The sequence below is a fragment of the Hippichthys cyanospilos genome, chromosome 11, assembly GCF_059441005.1.
Source record: "Hippichthys cyanospilos isolate Australia breed blue-spotted pipefish chromosome 11, RoL_Hcya_1.0, whole genome shotgun sequence".
NCBI classification, from domain to species: Eukaryota; Metazoa; Chordata; class Actinopteri; order Syngnathiformes; family Syngnathidae; genus Hippichthys; species Hippichthys cyanospilos.
In genome coordinates this window covers 23591749-23598172 of record NC_142379.1, presented here as the reverse complement: position 1 = coordinate 23598172, position 6424 = coordinate 23591749, and the positions used below count along the sequence as shown (strand labels likewise).

Below are 6424 nucleotides of genomic sequence, written 5' to 3'. Positions count from 1 at the left end.
CACATTATATATATATATATATATATATATATATATATATATATATATATATATATATATATATATATATATATATATATATATGTATATATATATGTATATATGTATATATGTATATATGTGAAGCAGTACATTATAGCTTCATGTGTCAAGAGTGAGAGATTGTATTTATGTTATGGAATATTAAGATGTTACATGAAACATTGTCTGTATCAACGGCAGTGGTTAGATTTTGGAGCTGATTTGTTCTCATTCCATAATTTGCTAGGGCTGCGATTGGCTGGCAACCAGTTGAGAGTGTCCCTCACCCACTGCCGAAGACAGCTGGCATAGACACCAGCAAGTGAGCGGTCCGCGTGAGGCTATGCGCCGACAAATAGATGGATGGATATAATTTGCGAGGGTAAAAGTTAACACAGGCAATAACAAATTGAGGTAGATGTGCCTCCCAGAATGCTTGTTTGATCTCAGAGATTTAACGGAATCATGAGTATGGTACATACAAATGTATTTAAACAAATGCATGAGTGAAAAGGTATTTCATAGAGCAACCTTTGCAGAGCACACAGATGATGGCAAAAATGTATCTATGGATACAGATCATGTAGGTTGGATTGGGGGACTAGGACTGTTCTTTTCAATGCAGGGACAACAGCGTAAGAACAGGAAAAGAGATTGCATTCTAAGGATAGGATGGCGTCATGGTCCTTGTAAACTCCTCAGCAAGGTCGCATGATGAAAAGATGAAGGAGGTGGTGAAGACTAAAGCTGTAAAAAGATAACGCTGCATTTAAAACACCACTTAATAGCAATTTGGCTACTCCTATTGGCGATTTACAAATGAATCGGCAGAAGTGGTGCTTGGTTGTCCGTGGTCTTCATGTTGTTGGCACTTGTTTTCTTTTTCTTCTTCATTTTTACTTTTTTTTTTGTCTCTTGGGGAAAAAGGAGAACACACGACAAAACTTCCATGATGCTGACATCATCTTTCATTTTCTACAATACAGTAAATTAGTATATCACACTCATGCCCAATCAAGTATCCAGTGACATGAATACACTCACATATTTGTTACTGTGATTCTGCTATAAACTGCTTGTGCACCCGAACAAAGAGCCTGTTAAAAAAGAAAGGAAATATTTTTACAACATTTAATGGCTTTAGGAAAAAAGATAGGCTTAATGATTAGCAGTTTACCTTGAAGAGAGGAGATGTTCCAGATGACAACAGGTCCTTGAGCAAGCAGTACAATGGCTCATCAAAATCTTCTACTTGGTGGCAAACGTCCAGCTGTTGTTTGGATGAATGAAATGTGGAGCCACAGGAAACAAGTGGACAGCATCAGTCTACAATAACAAACAAATCCGTTAAGGGGGTGAAAACAAAAGCTGAGAAAGATATCCACATTTTTTTAGCTGTAATTGACATAAATTACGGCAACTCTCTCCTTTCTCCTGAACAAAGGACCTGTTAGAAATACTGTAGATGGGACAAAAATTACTTATGATGAGCTACTTACCTTTTCCTACCAATAGAAAGAAAATGGTCTGTAGAAAGCACAAAACAGACGTGTTTTAATCCAGAGGGGAACTGCCACTGGACAAGCCTGATGATGTGTCATCAAAGCCTTTGACGCGGTGGTGATCTTCCACTAGTTCTTTGGATGAATGCAACATGTGGAGCCACAGGCAACAAGTGGAAAACATCGGTCTCCAAAAAAGAAACCAAATACACTGAGGAGGTGACAACAAAAGCTGATAGAGATATGCACATTTTTAGTTTTAACTGAAATAAATCACAGCAATTTACACCAGAATGAGGACAACTCCTGCTTGATTGCTAGCTCTTTCTCCTGAACAAAGAACCCGTTAGAAGTAGATGGGACAAAAGTTACTGTCGTTACAAAAGAAGATGATGAGCTACTCAGCTTTTCCAACCAATTAAAGAAGGAAAAAACAGACTTGTTTTAATCCAGAGGGAAACTGCCAATGGACAAGCCTGATGATGTGTCATCAAACTCTTGCACACGGTGGTGATCTTTTCTTTGGATGAATGCAATGTGTGGAGCCACAGGCAACATGGGGAACACATAGGCCTGCAAACAAGAAACACATTCAGGGGGTGAGGACAAACTGCAAAAGAGAGGCGAACCTATAGTTTGTTTTAACTCTTTTAGTGCCAAGCGTTATCGGAAAAGGAAACCTCGAGAGAGCCAGTGTATTTTGCATTTTCAATCATCTTTCACGGCCAACAGAATATTGGATACTATGTCTATGTAAATATGTAAATGTAAAAAAAAAATGAAAATATGAATATATCACATGAAAGATTGACTACCATTCCTTTGAATGCATGTTCAGTTGACAATAGTTATGTTTTATATGTAAAAACACTGTTATCTAGTGGTCACATTTTATCACAACAGAGCTTACAGAACTTATTTTAGATAAGCATTAGTAGTCAAGAGTGTATTCTCATTATGAGTGTATTCTCCATAAGAACATACTTATAACTTTATTATTTAGTTATTATTGTGATTACTATTATTAAAGGGTAGAATTCTTGTCCATGGCACTGAAAGCATTAACTGACACAGTTCACGGCAACTTACACTGGAATGAAGAGAAGTCCTTGCTTGTCTGCCACCCTGGTTTTCAAGTCAGTGCTCCACGATGTATATTTATGGGCACCGATCATTTTAATCTGGGGGGAAAAAAAAGGAATTCAGAACCATTGAGTACAAATATATAACATATATAAATAATAAATAAATATATATACAAAAGTAAAACAGACTTGGCTTTGTCTTACAATATATGTGTAAGATAAACTGACTGATTTAATAGTGCAACAGCTTTGCTTTATGTATTCTAATTGCTATTTTTCTGGCTGATTCATTAGTACAACAGCTTTGCTTCATGTATTCTAACTTACTTTTTCAGACACCACAGCGCCTCTTTGTCTCATATGTGTGTGTGTGTTAAAAACAATGTCAAGGTCAAGGCCTGAATCGCAAGTTATCTGCAAGTTCTGCCACGGTGCACAATGCTCATGTTGTGTGACGGTTGAATTGTGAGACCCCCACACCTCAGTAACAGTTTTTTAATAAAAAGACTGCAGTCCGAAAGCTCGGAGAGAGAGAGGGAAGAGAGACTTTGCAACGAGGCTGACATGGTCACGCTCTTTTTCGAGCTCTCCCCACTGCAGTGGTAAAACTTAATCTCTGACTCCTGTGTTGTTATTTACACCTCTCCTCGGGTCATTTGTGGGGTATCAAGCCCACTTCAAACCCAACAATATGTAAATATCCTTTCCATTTATATCTCTACAATGGCATGCCGTTTAAATTCATATGTCATGCGTAATGTCCAGTCATATGCACGTGCAATCAGAAAGTGACATGAAAAACGCACACAAGTGGCTTCTGTTCTAGTATTGACGTCTATTTCCTCTGAACAAATATCCTGATAAAATACACGGGCCAAAAATTATTTTACTGGCTTTACAAAGGAAGACAGGTTGAATGATGAGCGACTTACCTTTTCCTACGAATAAAAGAAGACAGTCTGAAGAGAGCAGAAAACAGACTTGGTTTAATCCAGATCTACAAAATATAATCAAAATAGATGGTAGTGAACGACTGCTCCAAAAGATAGGCAGACCTACAATTGGTTTTAACTGACATACAGTAGTTCACAGTAACTTACACTGGAATTGTCACGTTTCTTGTCTTTTTAGTTTGTGTTGATTTGCAGACTGTCTCCTTCCTCCGCATTGGGCGGGGCCATCGGACACTCACACCTGTTGCGCATCTCGTCAGAGGGCTTTATAAGCTGGCCGGCACTTACAAACAAGCCTTTGCCGGGTTATCCCCTCGTCAAGCTCGCTTGCCGTCCCGTGAATCCCAGCGCTCTTGACCTCACGTCCCACCTTCTCGAGTCTTCTTGGTTTGTACTTTGTGCGTGTTATGTTTTACGGCTTGTGAACGATTTCTGTTGCTACTTTGTTTGCAGTCATCCCCCGTGGACTCACGTCCTCCTTGCTGCCCTTCTTCCCCGTGGACTTTAGATCCAGACGTTCTCGTCTCGCTTTGTGTTGGTACTTTGTGACTTTGGTTTGCTACTTTGCCTTCGGACTGTTTTTGTGTTTTTCTCACGCCTTGCGTGCTCCTTTTGTTAATAAACTCAGTAACTTCACCTCTCGTGCCTAGTTGGGGTCCATTCCCATTTGGGATCCGCGGGTTATTCGTGACAGGAATGAAGAGAAGTCCTGCTTGGCTGCCACCTTGGTTTACAAGTCAGTGCTCCTTGATGTATGTATTTGGGCACCCATTCTTCTACCCTGTGAGAAAAAGGGGAATACAATAGTGTCGAGTAGAAATTCGCATGCTGCAAAGGCGAGATGGGCTTGGCTCTTTCCAACATTTAAGTATAACCATTTCATTTTCTACAATGGTAGCACATTAAGATTATGTACACACATATCTATGCTCTCTATTATGAGATGAATCTACCATCTCTTCAGAACAACTAACCTGTTTAAAGTAGAGGAGAGTAAAATGACAACACTTACAGTTGACAAAAAAATATTTTATAGAGACTTACTTGGTCTGTTTTCTGCTGTCATTTCACGCTGACGATTATTACATTGTCAAAATTGTGAACAAAAATAATTCCACTAGACCCTCCCTCCCCAAAGATTTTTATACTTTCTCTGTACATTGTCTCTCCTCCTCACCTTCCACTCACCTTACACACACGTTAAATCGTCTTCGCAGCAGATTTCATCCTATCAAATGTCAACATATAATCCCACCACTCCCTCCCATCGACATGACACTCCATCCTCCATTTATTATTATTATTATTTTTTTCGTTGTCTCAAAATTTGACTCACCTCCTACTCACCTTCTCACACACACGCGTGACCATCATCACCCCGGATTTCATTCCATCACAGGTTAACATTAGGGCTCCATAACACGACAGGGACAACTCTTAATGTGCTAATTGGACATGACTCACCTTTCAGTGTGTAAAACACAGAAGACAGGGTTGTGATAGCTATATTATGTTCGCAGTACACCTGAATGAACAGCACACTGAGGTCGGGAGACAAAAATGAGGTCAAGCAGTGTGTTCTTGTCAGTGGTACCTGTATTTATGAGCTGTGTGTAACCCTTAGAGACTAACAGTTCCATATTGGGCTTGTATGAGTCTGAGAGTGCATCTTCATTGAAATCTCCACATACCAAGATCCGATGATGATCCATCACTTCCAGAGCGTACAACAACCTTTCCAACTTTGGCAAAAAAGAGCGCAGACTCTGTCCCGGAGGCCGGTACACAGCTGCAATGAACATATTGATGGGAGCTTCAAGTTTGACCACAACAAATTCAATATCAGTGACACCCTGGATGTAGATTGTTTTGTGTGCCGGAATGTGTCCTTTCACCCAAATACCTACACCGCTGCCACATTTCGTTGCCAACTTGTTCTTTGCCCCTTGGACAGGGGCGGCTTGTCTCGCCATTGTGCCAGTCCTTTGGTCTTTCTTGTAGTTGTCGGCATCGATGGTCACAATTTCCTCATGAAGCAGATTCAGCATATGAGAGTTATGCTCATTTACCTGTTTGTGGCAAAAACATGAAGAACTTCCTTCGGGCAGCGGTGTAAGTCATAGCCAGCAAAGCTCTGTCCACTTCCGACAGCTCATGGGACTTCTTTTTGACGCGAAGTCGGTTCAGTAGTTTGGCGAACGGAACGTCATCCTTCTGCCTCATGATTTCGGTCAGCGTGATCATTTCAAAGTTGTCGCGCCAGTGGTCCAGTCTGGTGGGATCGTAAACACCTAAAGGTTTGGACTGTCTCACAGGAGGTAGCTGATAGAAATCCCCGACAGCGATAACGGACATGCCACCAAATGGTAAATTGATTCCTTTGATTTGCTTTAACCGGGCGTCGACATATGCAAAGAGGTCTTTCGACACCATGGAAGTCTCGTCGATGATGAGAATTTCAGCGAGCGATAGCTCCGCTCTCACTTCGTCCAGTTTGTTGCCCAGGCCATGATACGGGGGTTTGAGGCTTCTTGGCAGTTTCAGTAGGCAGTGTAAAAAGTCATACCTGAAATGTTGAAGGCCGCGGTGCCAGTGAAGGCTGCAAGAATGACCGTTTGTTTGGAAATGTCCGCTTCCTCAGCCAGTCTGCGCAGTATTTTTGTAGCCTCTGCGTGAATACATTTGATTAAATGTGACTTCCCCATTCCGGCGCCACCATTGATGTAATAGAAGAACTGCCGTGGTTTTAAGCCACACACACGTCGTATGCACCAATCTCTGACCAGGTAGAAGGCACACGCTTGCGTTCGGTTAAGGGTCCGATATATGTCGCGCAAAACAGCCGGATCGATGCGGCGGCTTC

At 41.1% G+C, this 6424-nt stretch overlaps 1 protein-coding gene across 18 annotated transcripts in view; it reads right to left on the bottom strand.

Annotated features, from left to right (window-relative positions):
• Window positions 1–491: 491 nt before the first annotated feature.
• The window catches only part of LOC148416386 (uncharacterized), a 67578-nt gene continuing 61645 nt past the window's right edge, over window positions 492–6424 (bottom strand). For 9 of the 18 annotated variants that reach the window (XM_088428264.1, XM_088428265.1, XM_088428267.1 and 6 more), the window contains 7 exons: window positions 6128–6229; window positions 4909–5833; window positions 3709–4342; window positions 3541–3605; window positions 2613–2704; window positions 1199–2096; window positions 1066–1118 (listed from right to left, as the gene is read on the bottom strand). The gene's annotated coding sequence lies outside the window, so the exon portion shown is untranslated. Of the gene's footprint in view, window positions 936–1065; window positions 1119–1198; window positions 2097–2612; window positions 2705–3540; window positions 3606–3708; window positions 4343–4908; window positions 6422–6424 lie in introns of those variants that run through there. The other 9 variants (XR_015867287.1, XM_088428273.1, XM_088428271.1 and 6 more) reach the window with 9 other exon arrangements.